At 36.0% G+C, this 19,242-nt stretch overlaps 1 long non-coding RNA gene across 1 annotated transcript in view; it reads right to left on the reverse strand.

The window, feature by feature from the left end:
- Nucleotides 1–1,703: 1,703 nt before the first annotated feature.
- The window catches only part of LOC127502951 (uncharacterized), a 79,258-nt gene continuing 61,719 nt past the window's right edge, over nucleotides 1,704–19,242 (reverse strand). The window contains exons 2-3 of the long non-coding RNA XR_007926968.1: nucleotides 4,248–4,433; nucleotides 1,704–2,574 (exon numbers count right to left, since the gene is read on the reverse strand). This is a non-coding gene — a long non-coding RNA (uncharacterized LOC127502951). The remainder of the gene's footprint in view (nucleotides 2,575–4,247; nucleotides 4,434–19,242) is intronic.

Genomic DNA, 19,242 nt, shown 5'->3' on the forward strand with positions numbered 1-19,242 from the left:
GTAACATTGCTAGCATGTTTTAGAATGTTTTAAATATAGCTAACATGTTTTAGCATGTTTCTGGGCATGATTAGCATGATGCTAGCTTGTTTGAGCACACAGATAGCATTAGCTTTGCTAGTGATTGAAATAGAGATTGACAGGGATTGTCAGTTACAAAAGATATATTAAGCAAACACCAAGGATGGTGACTGTAACAATAACTATAAATGGGTCATTGACGAATAAGGTTTTTAAGTGTAAAAAAAAAAAAAAAAAAACATAATGGAGATATAATTAATTTTGTGAGATTGTGTTTTTTTTTTTTTTTATAATCAATTAACACTGCTTTTGTCACTTTTTACAAGATAGACAAAATTTGTCACCAAAAAAAGTATTTCGGATTAACCAAAATTTCGGTTTTACCGAATGACACTTTTGGTTATACCAAATGACGATATTTTCAAACAATGCTAACAGGCTGATATGTAGCTAACTAGCTAGTTAGCTTGCTAGCTAGCTAACAAAAGGACAATCAAACATTTTATATTTAGTGCAATTTTTGAAAATATTACAACATTTTCCATGTTGTACCGAATGACCTGATGTTTCAGGACAAGTTAAAACATTAATTTTTCAAATAGTTAAAAAAGAGTTAGTTACTTTGCTTCATGACCGTATGGTCCTTTGCAGGTGTCTGAATGAACGTCCTGTCACATGATATTGACTGCATGACTTGATCCAAAATGGTCCCTTTATATTGATTACTCTGAATGACATCAATGAAATTCATTTTTCTGGACATTTTTCTCATAACAAAGCAATGACGATGTTGATATATTATGTTATAAAATCATGCCAGAATGAAAAAAATATATACATTTATTACATTTTAAGATATTTTAATCATAAATGAAATGGCTGTATTGGCCTTTGGACGGTTAAACCAAATAACCTTTTGACACTTCAAAATCTTTAAAATACCTTTATATGTAGCAAAATATAATTAAAACTTTTAAATTCAATAAAACAGATCTAGTTGTACTACCTTACATACATTGGATGCCATATCTTTGTTTTTTATTATTATTTAGGCCTTTGGACACACACACACACACACACACACACACAAACATACAAAAAAACAAAACAAAAAAAAACATCCGACATTGTCCCAAATTTAGTAGCTTTATATATATATTTTTGTACGAATATGTAAACAGTCATAAAGAAAGAACAGAGCCTCTGCTTTTAAACAAACAAACAAACCAAATCTAGCTTCATTCATTATTTTTCAATTAGCACTTTTTCAACATGTTTTATAAAAAAAAAAAAAAAAAAAAAAAATAAACCTTCAACTTTATGAACAGGAAGTTGAGAAAATCATGTTTTTTGTCAAAGACTTCATTGAGGGGTGCATTTCCAGAAAGCATTGTTAGCTAACTATGGTTGCAAGTTCTGTCATTACCAACATAGTTCAATGATTTGGCGTTTCCCAAAAACATAGTTCTAACAAACATTTACAAAGAGCATCACAAACATATGTGCTGTTGAGCTGTGGTTAGAAGCAAACTTTCTTGTTAAATGACATGTGGACATAAATAAATCTCTTGGGCATAATCTGTCTAATATGAGAAAAGGGAAGTCCACACCACAACTATAACAATGATATTAGCTAGCAACTTTTTGCTATGCCATATTCTCATGGGATTCTTGCCTTATTGTTTGGCCATTGTCTGGTTTGTATAATACTGCTCATATACAAAAGATTCAAGATGATTCAAAGTGGAATGATTTGTAAACATGCAAAACCCAGCTAAATAGCTGCAATCATCCTCATAGATCATTTGGAAAACAAACTGCCTGTAATATAATAGATGACACCTTATTTTTGAGGGCCTGTGGGAAATTATCTTCACTCTGTGTGCCTCCTGATGGGACAGAGGAGCATATGGAGAGATAGAATACAAAGGATCCCAGTTGACAAGAGATTTCTTAGGAGCCAGCTGGAAGAAACATCGTTTACATGTCATTATAAAACCTGTGAAGTAAGACCACAATCAAGGAATCTTTCCACATGTGCTTACCGAGATAGAAGTGCTGGCAAAACCTCAAATATAAACAGGGGAAAAGAAAGTTATCTCTTCCAGGCAGTACACACACATGGACACATTTACCAACATTCCTGGCATCCTAAAGCACAGGGTAATCTCAGTCAGTTATAGGCACATACTGTACACACCTGGTACAATCGCTGGTAACTGTGATTACTTGTAAGCTAGAATCATGCAAAATATGTCTGCATCGTGATTGGATTGCTTTCATGTCTTTCAATATGTAAATCAACCATATAAGTGGAATGATGTTTGAAGTACATTTGCATCATAATAATTGCATTATCATTATATCATTTTAATGTGTGACACAGAAAATGAGATTATGCACATGATACTGTCATTATAAACATCCAATCAGGAAGACAAACAAACAAACAAAAAAAACCAATGAGGCTTAATCTTAGATAGACAAACAGATAGCGATGGATGGATGGATGGATGGATGGATGGATGGATGGATGGATGCAGACAGACCGACCTATCGACAGACAGAAAGACAGACATTAGATGATGATCGAGAGACAGACAGACAGACAGATAGATAGATAGATAGATAGATAGATAGATAGATAGATAGATTTTTTTTCACTGAGGATAAAATAAGCTTGTCCCATCTATCAGTTCATAATAAGATTTCCCATTAAATCAGTTGGGTTTGCCTTGATATAAATCATGTATTTGATTATCATATTTCACACAGCATGAAACTCAACTTTACCTTTCATCAGTTTTAGTTTGTGATAAGATGAGACAAGCTATGCTGTTTTTTTCATTTGTGTCAAGGACAAAATGTTATCGGGAAACTTTATACAGGAAACATTAATAAAACCCAATGTCATCTACAGAACATTGAGTTCCAAATAATTAATAGCTGCTTCATCTTATCAAGTACAAGCTGCTTATCAACAAATTCTAAGCAGAAGAATTCTGCTCAAAACACTAGAGATCTGCCACTGGGGGGGAAGGGGTGGGTGGTTTTTAAAATGTCTTTTTTTGTGTGTGTATCTCTGAGTATTTTATTAGAGGATTGGTTCACTTCTGAATGAAAATTTCCTGATAATTAACTCACCGTCATGCCATCCAGGATGTTCATGTCTTTCTTTCTTCAGTCAAACAGAAATTAAGGTTTTTGAGGAAAACATTCCAGGATTTTTCTCCAAATAGTGGACTTCAGTGGGGTTCACTGGGTGGAAGGTCCAAATTGCAGTTTCAATGCAGCTTCAAAGGGCTCTACGTGATCCTAGACTAGATATAAGGGTCTTATCTAGCGAAACGATCAGTCATTTTCTAAAAAAAAATAAAAAATTATATACATTTTAACTACAAATGCTAATCTTGCACTAGCTCTGCGATACACCACGCATGGCGTAATCATGTTACAAAGGTCATGCTTGACGTAGGCGGAAGTACCGATCCAGTGTCTACAAAGCGAATTTACAAAGATTCAGCCTAGCGTTCTTTACAAAAAAAAAGGTAAAACAATGATATCGGACCATTTTAAAGTTGGAGGAGAAAATTAGATGTTTTTTGCCCTACAGCGGTACTTCCTCCTATGTCACGTGTGACCTTTCAAAGTAATGCGTGGCACATCACAGAGCAGTGCAAGACAAGCATTTGTGGTTAAAAAGCATATAATTTTTTTTTTTTTTTTTTAAATGACCAATCGTTTCACTAGATAAGACCCTTATTCCTCGTCTGGGATCATGTAGAGCCCTTTGAAGCTGCACTGAAACTGCAATTTGGACCTTCCACTTGGTGAACCCCACTGAAGTCCACTATATGGAGAAGAATCCTGGAATGTTTTCCTCAATCTTTAAATTTCTTTTCGACTGAAGAAAGAAAGACATGAACATCTTGGATGACATGGGGGTGAGTAAATTATCAGGAAATTTTCATTCAGAAGTGAACTAATCCTTTAAGTATTTTACATTGACATCTTCAAAAAGATAAATCATTAAAATGCCATCAGATGTATTTTACATATAATGCAAAAAATCATGACTGCTGGGATAATCCATGTATTTCCATGTACTTCCCCTAATTATATATTTGATGATGCATCATCATCATCCTGTACATGCTAAAATCATCACCGATTTTATCACTGAATTCACTAGATTTCAGATTGAAAAGTTTACAACGTTCCTTCACCTCTTATTCGCACGAAGTTGTGCATTTCTCAACTTTTTGATGCTTTCACAACAAGTTCCACTTCTCTGTCAATCCCACAATTCCCAGTGCGAGCCTGTCGCTCAGCTTCCATAGAGAATGAATTAAAAACGTCTGCTCAGTTCCACGCCGGTGAATACGTACGGTAAGCATTTTCTTGGGAGTGATCTGTAATCATAAAAGGTATGTCACGTGTGGTGCCTCAGAGAGTCTCACACATCTGATTCATAAAGACATCAAATAATTGCCAAGGAATGGGAAAGGCACCAGTATATGGAGGAAAAAGGAACGTGAGTGAAAATAAGCTTTAGTGTTTTATTATCGCTCCACCAAGCAGCACTTTAATAGCACACCTCCATCAGACACAGATCTTGCAGACCGACACACTTCTATCAGATATAATTCTATCGGATACCTTTCTATCACACATCCCTCCTTCCAGCAGATACAGAGCTGATTAGGTCTGATTCCCACAGAGGAAATTGGTGCAGGAATGCTCTTAGACCCCATAATTCAGGTTGATCGCATTTTCCAGTGGAGATGCTGACACCATGTTTTGTGCCTTTCCTTATTCTGTTTTGCTCCTCTTTATCCCCATATTATCCACTTTAAGCCTTTGCCAATCTATTTTTTTTTTTCTTGCCCTTTCTTGTGTCTGTTGCTCCTGCCTTTTGGTCCTCTATCTCTGTGGGCGTGAACTTTCCCATTCAGAAAAACTAATTCTTAATTACAATGGCTGGCATGAACAAGTGTCTAACACAGCTGTCTCACTGATGTTCCTGCCAGTTCAGATAACCTCCTTTACAAATAAGCATGTCTGTCATTACCAATAGAGTTCAAAGGGGCTTACGACCATCGTTGACTAACAATGCTTTCGGGCAACGCACCCCAGATCGTTTCTGTGCGCACCACGCACACACCTGAAGCACAGCGTCTTGTGATTGAATGGCTTAAAATCATGAATGTTTAAACTGACAAGACTTAATAACATGTGAAAACGATAAACTTTCTTAAGGAAGCGGCACTACTCCGATCATTCAGATAGGTGATTATAGTTTTAGGGGGGCTGAGACAACAGATAGAGGGGCTAAAGCCCACCTAAAAATGGCCTAGAACCGCCCCTGAGTTGAGGTAACTTAAAAAGTTGAGTGTGATAGGTTGTCTTATTTTTTCAAGTTGGCTGAACTTGTTTTTTTTTTTTTGTTTTTTTTAAGTTGTCTTGACAAAAAGTTTTAAGTTCAAATGATTACCTGGGGCTCATTAGATGAACAAAAGTATTTAAGTTGATTTTAACTCAAGCAAGTTAAAAAGTTGAATGCGATAGGTTGCCTTTTTTTTTTTTTTAAGTAAGCTCAACTTTATTTTATTTTTTACAGTGTGGTGAATAAGCGGATCTTTTCCCTAGATTTCCTCAAGCAGATTTTTGGTAAAACTTATAAGTTATAGTATAACTAAAAGATAGCTTTCCATACTCATTTGTATGTTTTTAAATGGCAGTGAAAAGGAATATTCAAAAACTCATTCCCAAGCATCAAATATTCAGTCCTAACATGATTTTGTTCTACATTTGTTTTTTTGTTTTTTTTTCAGATTCAAAATGACTGAATTTGCACCAACTTTCCTCAAAACATGATCATATTTGCACTGATATTTTACTACCGTACTCATAATAGTGACTGGAAAACATATCATTTCTCTGTGATATTTATGTGAATATTTAAGCAATACCATGCAAATATGGCCACATTTGCGCAGGTAATCACAGCAATGCTTTGTTCAACAGTTCAACAGACAAATAGCCTTATTAGCCTTATTATAAAAAAAAAAAAAAAAATCAAGGAATTTAGACTCTCTTTTGTGTCTCCACTCCACTGATTAGTTAAAGATCCAAACATTACAAATTCAAAAAAAGGGATGTTAAAAAAAAAATGCTGTTTCTGAGAAGTTACTGCAGTGACAAAGAGACAAACTGATTATATGATTTCATACAACATTTCAATAAACAAGAGGTTCATACTGAGCAAACACATAGGCCTATTGCCACTTACATTATCTGTTTTTGCTCCTCCAATGAAAATAGGCTACTTTCAAAGTAGAAAGCATCAAACTGGTGTTTCTTTCCTGAATGCTTCATTGTGTTTAAACAAATTGGTCGATTAACTGATTCAATAACTCTTTCCTAAACAACAGTCACTTGTTCCCGTTTCTTAGTGAATCAGCGTTTTGAACAAAACGGTTCAGTGAATGATTCAAATGACTCACTCATACAGACAGTCACTCTTTGCCACAGGCCTACATGAAACGATATATCCTTCAGAGTCACACAAAAAAATCTCCATCACTAATACTCCACAAACACAGACAAGCGAGTGATATAAACAGCATACTCCTGTTCGACCAAACAGATTCGAAGACCAGAACTATCTGTTGTATAAAAACAGTGAATACTGTTTTATTTGCCTCAATCTTAACAACTATAAAAATCAATTTGCCGCTTTAATTGTTTATTTATTCATGAGGTAATCTGACTCAGATGATAATGTCTTGCACCCTTCTGAGTGCTCACTTCAAGTGTTCTGCCCTCCAGTTTGCTGCAAAAATGTGATTAATCATTGAGTTGATCAGTTTGATTTACCTCTGATTTGGGAATCTTGATAAAATTATATTTCCCCCTTTAGATTTACCTTTAAAAAAAATAAACAAATGATGTAGCGAATGGTTGAAATTGCATTAATTCTTGTGCACAAAATCCTGGAGGTATGGAATATTATTGATGCTTGGACAAGATCCCTATTTCAGAGGTATATCCCTAAAATGAAACTACAAGGAAAATGAATTTCTCACAATATTCTGCGTCGGCATTTGACAGTGAGAACCTGTTGGATTTATAGGTATGTTAGCGGAAAAGATGGCTATTGATGTTCAGAACCTCTGGATCTGTCCCAGCCCCTCTTACTGTGATGATTACTTCCATCCTCTCTTTCGTATATGTCTGAACAGTCCCATACTAGCTTCTTTTATAGTAAAATAAGTCTGCACGTGATGTGCACATGTGAACAAACCTCAGCAGAGTGTTTTTAATAGTGAATTAACAGTGCAGCTATGTAAATATGCCTTTTCATTCTGTCTGTTGCAGATATTCATATTCTGAAGGTATAAAGCACCTCAGAGTTTAATAAATCTTGGGCCGTCAGACGTTGAGTCACCAGCCCCCTTGGTTTGATTTAAAGGTGACAGGTTTATAACCAAGCGCTCCTGGCTTTAGTTTGAATGTGTCAACCCTTAAACAGGCTCACACACGCGCACACTGATTGGCATGTGTCCCTGTACGTATATATATATATATATATATATATATATATATATATATATATATATTATATATATAAAAGGGACATATTCTTAATTGGAAAAAAAGAAGCATTACCAAAACTAGAGTAACAGTATAAAGCACAATGAAGTGCTTCATGTGTAATAAAACAAATGTAGGGCTGATTTATCCATTTGTGGAAAGTGCTTGCGCAGAATCCCAGAGAAAGCTGGTGCTTTTTTTTTTTTTTTTTTTTTTGTGAAATGTTGAGCGTTGTGCAAAGGTGGCATGCAAGCCCTTGAAAACGAACCATTCAGTAAGTTTAGCTGTGCCAGTAAAATTATATATAGCATACACATGATCTCAGACAGGATGTAGTGTTAAATTAGGTCAGTGCAGTCTGTGTTATTATTCATGCATTCAAATGCAGTGTAATTGTGGAAAAGGAAATACATAAAACTGGCAGAGTCACTGTAAAGGCACAGTAATGAAGTTCTCTGTAATTAATTTTTTTAAACAGTTTAACTGACAACACTTGGCTTAAATCAAGGATATATATTACAGTAATATTGTGAAATATTATTACAGTTTAAAATACTGTTTTCCATTTGAATAAATTTTAAAATGTAATTTACTTCTGTAATGCAAAGATGAATTGACATCATCACTACTCCAGTCTTCAGTGTCACATGATCCTTCAGAAAACATTCTAATATGCTGATTTTATGCTCAAGAAACATTTCTTATTATTATCAATGTTGGAAGCAGTTGTGCTTAAAATATCCATGACAGCCTTGCTGAATTAAAGTATTAATTTCTTTAAGAAAATCTTACTAACCCCAGATATATATATATAACACATATAGTGACACTTCACAATAATAGTAAGGAAAATTAATTTCACACGTAATTACTTAAATGGACAGTAGACATTTTACATTTTATCACGAAATTCAAACAATAAATGGCATTTTGACGCTTTGTGTCAGATCGCTGTAGCGCCAGATCAGGCGAAAGTGCTGAGTGTGAGTCTTTTCTTCCACATTAATACAAGGTATATCTCCAAAAACATGCATGAACATCAAAAGGTCTGTTGAAAGATACAGTACTTACCGGAATGTATCGTGTCTCATGTAATCACTTAATCTGAGTTTTAACTGTGGAAAGATGTCAATAAAACAACTCATGGACATGAACAATGTGTCACATAATGTCACATTTACCTCAGGAATGTTTTCCAATGTTCACAGCTCCTTAGTTAGCTTAAAAAAAAAAAAAAAAACACTAGAGAGGAGCATATTTACTGTTAATTATATGTTTGAATAAATTTGCTATGAATATAAGTGGCTTATGAAAATTACTTTATGTGCAACTGAGATTTATACAAACATTTAATTAGCTGAAAATAAATAGCAGCTGAATATAATACCTCTGTTGTTAATTGTAACCTCTAATATTATAGTGTACTGAATCTTCTGTTCACTGTCAGGGACTATTTTTTTTCCAGCGGAAGGAAGCCTTTTAATGATTTTACTTCATGAAAGTTGCATTGATAGATATTTTTTGGCTTTAATATTTGTATTGTGTGGTAACCGTTTTATGAAAGCCCCATGAAGCCATGGTTTACAGTGAATTTATAACAGCTAAGGGGGTTTTAGGTGCTCTGCATTGTGCCTTAACAATGCCCCTTAGCTGTTATAAATTCACTGTAAACCACGGTTTCTTGGGGCTTATTGCTTTAATCGGCTATCGGTATCGGCAGAAAAATTTTGTATCAGTGCATCTCTAATAATATAATATATAATATACAGTTGCAAGAAAAAGTATGTGAACCACTTGCAGAATCTGTGAAAATGTGAATAATTTTAACAAAATAAGGGAGATAATACAAAATGCATGTTATTTTTTATTTAGTACTGTCCTGAGTAAGATATTTTACATAAAAGATGTTTACATATAATCCACAAGACAAAAAAAAAAAGCTGAATTTATTAAAATAACCCTATTCATAAGTATGTGAACCATTGATTCTTAATACTGTGTGTGGTTACCTGGATGATCTACGACTGTTTTTTTGTTTTGTGATGGTTGTTCATGAGTCCCTTGTTTGTCCTGAGCAGTTAAACTGAGCTCTGTTCTTCAGAAAAAAATCTCCAGGTCCTGCAGATTCTTCAGTTTTCCAGCATTTTTTGCATATTTGAACCCTTTACAGCAGTGACTGAATGATTTTGAGATCCGTCTTTTCACACTAAGGACAATTGAGGGACTCAAACACTTTTAAAAAAGGTTCAAACATTCACTGATGCTCCAGAAAAAAAACATGATGCATTAATAGACGGGGGGTGAAAACATTTGGAATTTGAAGATCAAGGTAAATTGTATTTAATTTGTCTTCCGGGAAACATGCAAGTATTTCTGTTGCTTCCAAAGGGCAGTGCTAAATGAAAAAAAATGATATTCAAGCGAAATAAGAAAAATTTGGATCTCTTCATCCTGTTTAAAAGTTTTCACCCCCCTACTCTTAATGCATCATGTTTCCTTCTGAAGCATCAGTGAATGTTTGAACCTTTTTTAATAGTTGTGTTTGAGTCCCTCAGTTGTCCTCAGTGTGAAAAGATGGATCTCAAAATCATTCAGTCACTGTTGTAAAGGGTTCAAATATGCAAAAGATCCTGGAAAACTGAAGAATTTTTGGGACCTGGAGATTTTTTCTGAAGAACAGAGCTCAGTTTAACTGCTCAGAACAAACAAGGGACTCATGAACAACCATCACAAAACAAAAAAAACAGTCATAGATCATCCAGGTAACCACACACAGTATTAAGAATCAATGGTTCACAAACTTTTGAACTGGGTCATTTTAATAAATACAGCTATTTTTTTGTCTCATGGATTATATGTAAACACATTTTATGTGAAATATCTTACTCAGGACAGTACTAAATAAAAAATAACATGCATTTTGTATGATCTCTCTTATTTTGTTAAAATTTTGCACATTTTCACAGATTCTGCAAGTGGTTCACATACTTTTTCTTGCAACTGTATATAAGGTTCAAACATTGTATGATAGGTCAACGCTATCTCACGACCAATTCGTACGTATTTTACGAGGTGGCTAATTCATACGAATTCATACAATTTGTCTCCAGTGATGGGTAGATTTAGGGGTGGGGTTTGGGGTAGGTCATTCGTACGAATTCATACAAATTTGGCAACTCGCAAAATACGTACGAATTACCAAAAAACGTATGAATTCGTACGAGTGAGGTTGTACGAATTCGTACAATTTAGCCACCTCGTAAAATACGCATGAATTGCCGTGAGATCGGGTTGGATAAGTGAATATTCATGTAAAAAAGGTGAAATACCCAAATTCAAAACTGACAACTCTCTTGACATTTTAACCACTGTAAACATTTATTACTCCCCCAACATTTTTCTCAAATATGAAATATAATTTTAAACCATTCAGTTCAACTTCAATTCAAATTAAATAAATTAATAATAAATAATAATAATAATAATAATAATAATAATAATAACTAAACACACACACACACACACGCACCAGCTGGGAATTTGGGTCTCTCATTGTTTAGGTGGAAAGAGGTGAATATAGAAACAGTCAAATTAATCATCACAATGAAAAATAAACACAAATCCTCACATTCCTGGCTTTCATTCACCATGGATTCAGACTAAATATGATAACCATGATGCAACTGTCCAGGTCATCCTTTAGTCTCCAAAAAGCAGCCGGGCCTGTCTATCATTCAGGCCTCTGTGAAATATTAATCACTTCAGAAGGAAATAAACATTAATGTTTTTTTTTCTCTTTCCTTCAAAAGAACATTTATCAATAATGAATTTAGGCATAAATATTATTTCCAGCTCTACACATATTTTAAACTGACAATTTGCTTATAAGATCTGAGTTTAAAGACCTTGAAAGAGACATAATAAAAAGGCTGCTTAAAAAAATAATAATAATAAAGGTGAAAAGCAAACCAGCCCTCATCAAGGTTGTTTCATCTTCTGAAGAAAAGAAAAAAAGAAAGAAGAGAGATAGAAATAGAAATAGAAATAGCTTCCCCACATTTCAGTCCCCTCTCATTGGGCTGAAACTAAAGAAAGTAAAGTTGTCTGATCTTGAAAAAGGGGGAATCATCCATCAAAGCCTTTTCCTTTTTAACTTAAAAACAACAGGGGACTTTAATGAGGTGCTCAAAAGACACCGACACCAAAAATAAATAAAGAAAAGCAGTTTCTCATCTGTCCTGGGGCCATGAACTAATCCAGTCCCTCCTCTTGCCTAGTGGCTCATATAATGACTACAGTGTCTCTCATACTTTAACCAGTCCTTTCTAAATGACTTTGAAATGTCACTGCCTCAGCCTTCTGTAACTCACCTTGTCTGGCGTGTGTGAACTCTGGTTTTACCGTCGTAGAGTGATTATGAGTCCAAAGAGAGGCTGTGTGCTCATGGAGAGCTTGCCACTTGAAATGTTCGCTCCAATCTTTCTCTCCTGTTGCTAAGCGCTGGTGTGGCATAGCACCATATGCTCAGAAAAGGTTAATGATCTGTTAAAGAACTGCCTGGATGCAATCATATGGTGACTATCTTCAAATTATTCTGTTCCCTTTTGAAGTAGAACTTCGACGTGAGGTCTGGAGTTGGTGCTATGGGGAACGCCCTCAGCATGACCGGTGTCTGAACACATGTACGAAACATGCCAATTTACTGGCCAACGGCAGTCTATCACATGAGCGGAGCAGCCACGAGCAGTGTTGGGGGTAAGTAACTTGAGTTACATAATTATATTACTTTTTTCAAGTAACTAGTAAAATAAGGCATTATTTTTAAACTTAAAACAAAATATCTGAGTAACTTTTTTCAAAAAAATAATGCAAGTTACATTGTTTTCCCATGTATTGACTGACAGCTCTCCTGTCCCCATGTTGAGAGAAATTGGGAGTAAGTGCAGAGCAAGCCCAGCCAAGGTGAGGAAAAAGTAACGCAAAAGTAATGTAACGCATTACTTTCCATAAAAATAAACTAAGTAATGCAATTAGTTATTTTTTTAGGGAGTAAAGCAATATTGTAATGCATTACTTTTGAAAGTAACTTTCTCCAACACTGGTTGCGAGTATAAGAGGGTCAACTCCAGACACTGCGTCTCATTCCTCTTCTCAGGGAACCAGGGTTACAGTCATAACCTGAGACAATTTATTGCATTATACAAAGACAGTATCATAGAGAAAAATGGTGTTTTGGTATTTAGCCTCAATTTCAGCGTTACTTATTACATTACATAAAATAATGTACATACATATCAACATTACTTATTACATTACATTGCATTATGTTAATACATTACATAATGTATACGATATAGTTTCACAACATAAACGGTGCTCAGATTCCATAATTTCTTGAAGAACGATGATGGAGAGCAGATCATTCAGGTGAAATCTGACATAAACTATGGACAATATATAAATATTTAATGGATTTAATGCTTTTGTGGACAAAAATGCTTTTGGATGTTTATCAATGGGCACTTGTCATGGACTTTTTACCCAAGTGTGACAGATTAGATTCATCTCACAATCGCTATTTCATAACAAAGGTATGAAGTCCCTTTTGATTTTGCATGTTGTCATTTACACTGCCAACACAAATTACAATATTACTGTTGCTGGAGCATCTATATCGTAAAAACAGACACCGTAGAATGACACTAAACCCTTAGAACTTTCAATGTACTTACTATACAGTATTCTATATAGTAAATGTAAAGAGACGTCAAGCCCGAGGTCGGGTCAGTGAATGTAAACAGGTTAACAGTTTATGTTTGTCCAAATACTTACAAATATAGCTCAAACACTATATGATAGCTTTATATTAATTTTAATTAGGTGAAATGACCCAATGTTCACAGACAAAGAGAAAATATTGAATATGAATATACTTTTTTATTCATTTCAAAGTGTGTGTTTATTATAACTTTAATATGTATTTAAAATATTATGTAAAGTGTTACCAAGTAAAGAAGTCATGCTGATCCAAAAACACAAAATGATAGATAGATAGATAGATAGATAGATAGATAGATAGATAGATAGATAGACAGATAGATACTGTAGATTGATAGATAGACAGAGAGATAGACTTCTTTTTTCTTTTCTTTTTTTTTTTTTTTTACAATAAAAGGGTTTTAAATAAAATTCTCTGTAGATTGCATATTTCTAGAAAGTTCAAGGTTGCTTCAAAAGATAAAAATGCTTAGATCATGCTGTGATATTTTTCAACTAAGTGGAAATATATCTGAAATATATCTACTGGTGGAATGACTAATGGGAAGAATGCTGAGAAGTGTCTGCATTGCGCTGATATTTGAACATCTGTCAGTCAGAGAAGCAGGCCGAGGCGAGTGGTGCCCAGCTGGCTTTGCTCACCCAACTGCTCAACAGGAGGGCAAACAGAATTAGGCAAATCTGAGGCAGTGCTGATGAAGAAAAACACAGATCTTTTTCCCAAACACAGCGGAGAGTAAATCATGGCACAACAGGGCATTAGGAGGACAAAATGCAGGCTTCAGTGTTGCCTTTCGTCTTGGCCAAACGGCCACATTCTAGAGCACCAACCAAACCCGCTTTATAAAGCATATGTGTCTATGTGTTCATGGAACTTCAGTTCAACAAGCTCAGGTTTCCTGGGCTGTCACATGCTGCAGTGATAAATAGAACCTATAAGCTGGGGTTTCCCGAGAAAAAGACAAGCTGAGCACTAATAAAACAAGGATGTCTTTGCCAGGGCTTAACTGCTGGATACAGTTCAGAGGCAGAGGTCATAGAATGGCATTTTAGCCTTTCCTTTTAGACTTTTTCAAATGTATTTTTATTTATTAATATTTATATTATTTAGTATATACACCGATCAGGCATTACATTATGACCACTTTCCTAATATTGTGTTGGTTCCCATTTGCTGTCAAAACAGCCCTGACCCATCTATCTATCTATCTATCTATCTATCTAAACATACCTCTACTTATTTTGTTTTCTGTTTACTAGCAACCGTGGAAATTAAAACCATAGATGATATCACTTCTTGTGCTTGTTAGAGCTGACTGTGACCTCATTAATTTTCCATGGGGTTACAAAACCAAAGATGACACACCTTCAATCTATTTGAGGATTTAGAGTCAAATGCACCGATACCATGTTTCCAAGGTGACAGTTCCTCACACTGATGTTGGGGCTGCATTCTTGTTCCACGTGTTGGAACTGAGGTAAGGCTGGAAAGTGTGGCATCATCTCTGGATTTTATGTAAAATAATGAGCCCCATGCTTGTGGTTATATGGGCACCGCCGTGCTGTTGAAACTCCAAATGAGACCATTTGCATTAGAAGTTCTTGCGTCGTGATTGTTAAAGAGATTTGTAGGCTGTTGAATCACATACATATGCCAACCACTCCTTCAGAACCACCAAAGACTCTATCATAATTCCTATATTTGTTTCTTATAAATTAAAAACTATATAGGATCAAGTTATCCAGGATATATCCACCACAGACAATTTCTGAATGATGAACTCTTTAAACTTTACCGTTTAAATGAAATACATTAAACAAAATAATTGTAAAATATATGCTAAAGTGAGTGTGAACTTTACTTTGTGCCAAAGGAAATATTAACAGAGTAAAGAGACATGGTGCCAGGCAGTGCCAAGATTGAACAACATAAGCGTTCAGATCTTTTCTATCAAGGAGAATGTGACTAATGCTGATCAGCGGAGCATATGGGGAAAATCTCTCATATTAAATCTTAATTGTCAGTGCAGGAACTGCTCAGAAGTGAAATCATGTCACTGTAGTCAAGCTTCAGGAGCTGATCCTCACTTCAAAAGAATATATTTGAAGAGGAAAGATTTACTTTTATTTGTTTACGTGAGACAGTTTGACAGTTTGTGCCTACACCACCCATTGTCTATATTGTGGGTTAGTTGAGGTTTAGACAGTAAACCCTGGAATGTGAGATGAGGTTTTCAAACCTCAGATGAGTAAGAATGGCATGTTTACCAAGAAAGGACTTTAGCAAGAAAGAAAACCACAAAATGCATAAAAACAGAAAATATGAAACTGTCTTATAACATCAGTTCAAATCAAATGGCTTTTTTTTACATTCCAGAATTCAACCTGAAGCATGATTCAATGTCTTTGAACAAATCGAGAGTGAATGATTCAGTGACAATTGCTTGTTTTAGTTCCTGAATGAATGAGCATTTTTGAATGAATTGGTTCAATGAATAATTCAATGACTCATTCGTATGGACTGCAACTTGTTTCACTCCTCAATAATTCAGGGTGTTTAAAAGAATTGTTTGAATGAGTCAATTGCCCTGTCCAAAATGGCACAATTCATATGCACTTACACTCTTGTGGACTGAAAATGGCCATGATCATGAATTCGAAGAGACCATAGGTCCCATTTGTCATTTTAGGTTTCAGAAAGGTGCTCGCGAGTACCCCATTTGCGGCCAATTTGTAACCTCGATGTGCACTTTTGCCGAACCCGCACTGAAGCTAGATCAGCAGCAGACTTCTTCTCAACAGTCAAAGCGTAGTTATGTCACAAAAGTGTGGACTCATAGGAGGACTGTTGAGGGTGTCTTGTGATAAAAGACTGAAAGATCCAATGAGACGGATGGTACACAATTGACGATGTGTCATAATGGTGTAAAGATCTTGAAGACTTCTTCAAAGTGGACTGTGGTGGTGCTGAATTATTCAAGGCCAATGCTGTGCTGAATTGTAAGGGATTGTAATACCTAGTCCTAGTAAGCAAAAACTTCATTATAATAAACTTTAAAAGGGATACATTCTTAAGGTGATTCCTACTGCTTTTAAAGATTCTGAACATGTAGGTTCAGTATGTAGTTATGATATTGAAATGTGCAACATTAAATTCCTCTTATACGTCATGTCAAAAACTCTAAAGAGTGAATATCCCTGCTATTTATTAGAATATATTGCTTCAAAAACACAGATGTTGTGTACGATACCTCAGGAAGCCGCAGTAAAATTCCTTTTCATTCTACACTCATAATCTGTTAAAACATCTGTGAAATGGCATCAGAAATGACACATTGCTCATGCAAATGAGTGCACTGATTGGAGGCTGCCAGCTGAATGCAATCTCATGTCTAACCACTCCAAGCATTCGCAGACCCTCCAATTAGATGGCCCTCAGTGATAACATGGTCTTCCTTTACTCCTTCACTGTTCACAAGTGCAAGAGTCAGATTCAGTTCAGAACCCTTAAAAACATGATGGTATCTTAATACCATCATAGAGACTGACTTTAACAGTTCTTAGAATGACCCTTTTCTCATGATATTGCTAAGCTCTCTCAACTTTCTCACATTGTACTTGTGAGAGAAGAAAAAAACTGACCAGGGCTAAATTACTATTTTCATACTTTAAAGAGGATCTAGTAACCATAACCATTTTTAGCAACCATAATTTATACAACATGCTCTATAGTGGTTACTTTTAGGTTTTATTTGTATAATCATGTAAAGCAACTTTCATCTGACATTAAAAAGATCAGATAAATCCAACTTTATAGCTGGAAAAACTGTTTAGCTCTAACACTGGTAAAACTCACCTGTCTGTAGCTCTAGTAATCCTGAAGGCATTGAATAGCTGGTTCTGGTGTGTTTGATTAGGGTTGGAGCTAAACTCTGCAGGGCAGTGGCCCTCCAGGACCGAGTTTGTCCAGGCCTGCTATTAAAGAACTACACCACAGTCGCCCAACTTCAATATCACCACCACCAAGCTTCCAACGAAAAAAAAAAAAAAAAAAAAAAAAAATCCCTGAAAAGTTAGAATAGTTCACAAGAGTGTGATTTTAAACACAATTAAAGCTGCAAGCAGCGATGAAAGGGCCCTCTCACCCGGGCTCCCCGCCACCATCTGGCCTTTGGAAAACAGTGAACAGTGGGCGACATGTAAGCGAGTAAATACAGGAGAAATATGGCAAAGTCATTTCAAAGTGCCACACTTCCTGCTGCCAACAGGTGGTGCTTTGACTGTAACTGAATATTGCCATGAAGATGTCTTTAGGCCAGGACCATTACCAAACATGTGAAGTTTGGAGCAGATCGGACATTGTATGCCTGAGTTACAACAACTTCCTGTTTCGTGGCGTTAATCGCATACATTAGCACTTAGCCAAGTGTTGCATTATTTAACGTGTTTCTACTATGTTTGGTACTTCATGGCATATTGAAATGTGTTTCTGGGAGTGAATTACAGTGTAAAGCATGCATTTCCTGTTGCCAGCAGGTGGCGCTATGACTAATTGAATATTGGCATATAAATGTCTTTAGGCCAGGAATCTTATCACACATGTAAAGTTTGGGGCACATCGGGCATTGGCTGAATCCCAAATGGCACACTTCTATGCACTTTCGGTCTTGTGGACTTACAATGGCTGCCGCATACGCATGTCCGTTAAGTCCACGAAGACCGTAGGGTGTCCCATTTATCATTTTAGGTTTCAGAAGGGTTCTTGTGAGCGCCCCCTTTGTGGCTGCTATGCGCCCTCGATGCGCACTTCAGTTGAGCCCGCAAGTTAGCAAGCTACGCAGAGAACTATACCCGGCAGTCAAAGCGGCATTATGTCACGAAAGTGCAGACTCGGAAGATGACCGTGAGGGTTTAGGGTGTAATTTGGGATTCAGCCATTGTATGCCTGAGTTACAACAGCTTCTTCTTTCATGGCAAAACATCAGAATATGTCAGGCTGCCACAGACACGCCCTTCAACGAAAACTCTAAATCATCACAACTTAACATCACTAAGGCCTTAAGATTAGACTGACAATTTATGGTGTTAATCTGATTTAATCTCTATGAGGAGTTAATCACAGTGTAAAACAAGTCATTTCCTGTTACCCACAGGTGCTATGACTGTAACTGAATACTGGCATGTAGATGTCTTCAGGCCAGGACTGTAATAAATCATGTGAAGTTTGGGGCAGATCGGACATTGTATGCCCGAGTTACAACAACTTCCTGTTTCATGGCGAAACATCAAACATGGTCAGGCCGCCACGGACACGCCCTTCAGCGAAAACTCTAGATCTTCGCAATTTAAAGGAACACTCCACTTTTTTTGAAAGTGGGCTCATTTTCCAATTCCCCTACAGTTAAACAGTTGAATTTTACCGTTTTTGAATCCATTCAGCCAATCTCCGGGTCTGGCGGTACCACTTTTAGCATAGCTTAGCATAGTTCATTGAATCTGATTAGACCGTTAGCATCTCGCTCAAAAATGACCAAAGAGTTTTGATATTTTTCTTATTTAAAACTTAACTCTTCTGTAGTTACATCGTGTACTAAGACCGACGGAAAATGAAAAGTTGCGATTTTCTAGGCTGATATGGCTAGGAACTATACTCTCATTCCTGCGTAATAATCAAGGAACTTTGCTGCCGTACCATGGGTGCAGCAGGCGCACTTAGCGAGATGCTAATGGTCTAATCAGATTCAATGAACTACGCTAAGCTATGCTAAAAGTGGTACCGCCAGACCCGGATATCGGCTGAATGGATTCGAAATTGGTAAAACTCAACTGTTTAACTCTAGGGGAGTT

This window comes from Ctenopharyngodon idella, chromosome 20 (genome assembly GCF_019924925.1).
Source record: "Ctenopharyngodon idella isolate HZGC_01 chromosome 20, HZGC01, whole genome shotgun sequence".
NCBI lineage: Eukaryota > Metazoa > Chordata > Actinopteri > Cypriniformes > Xenocyprididae > Ctenopharyngodon > Ctenopharyngodon idella.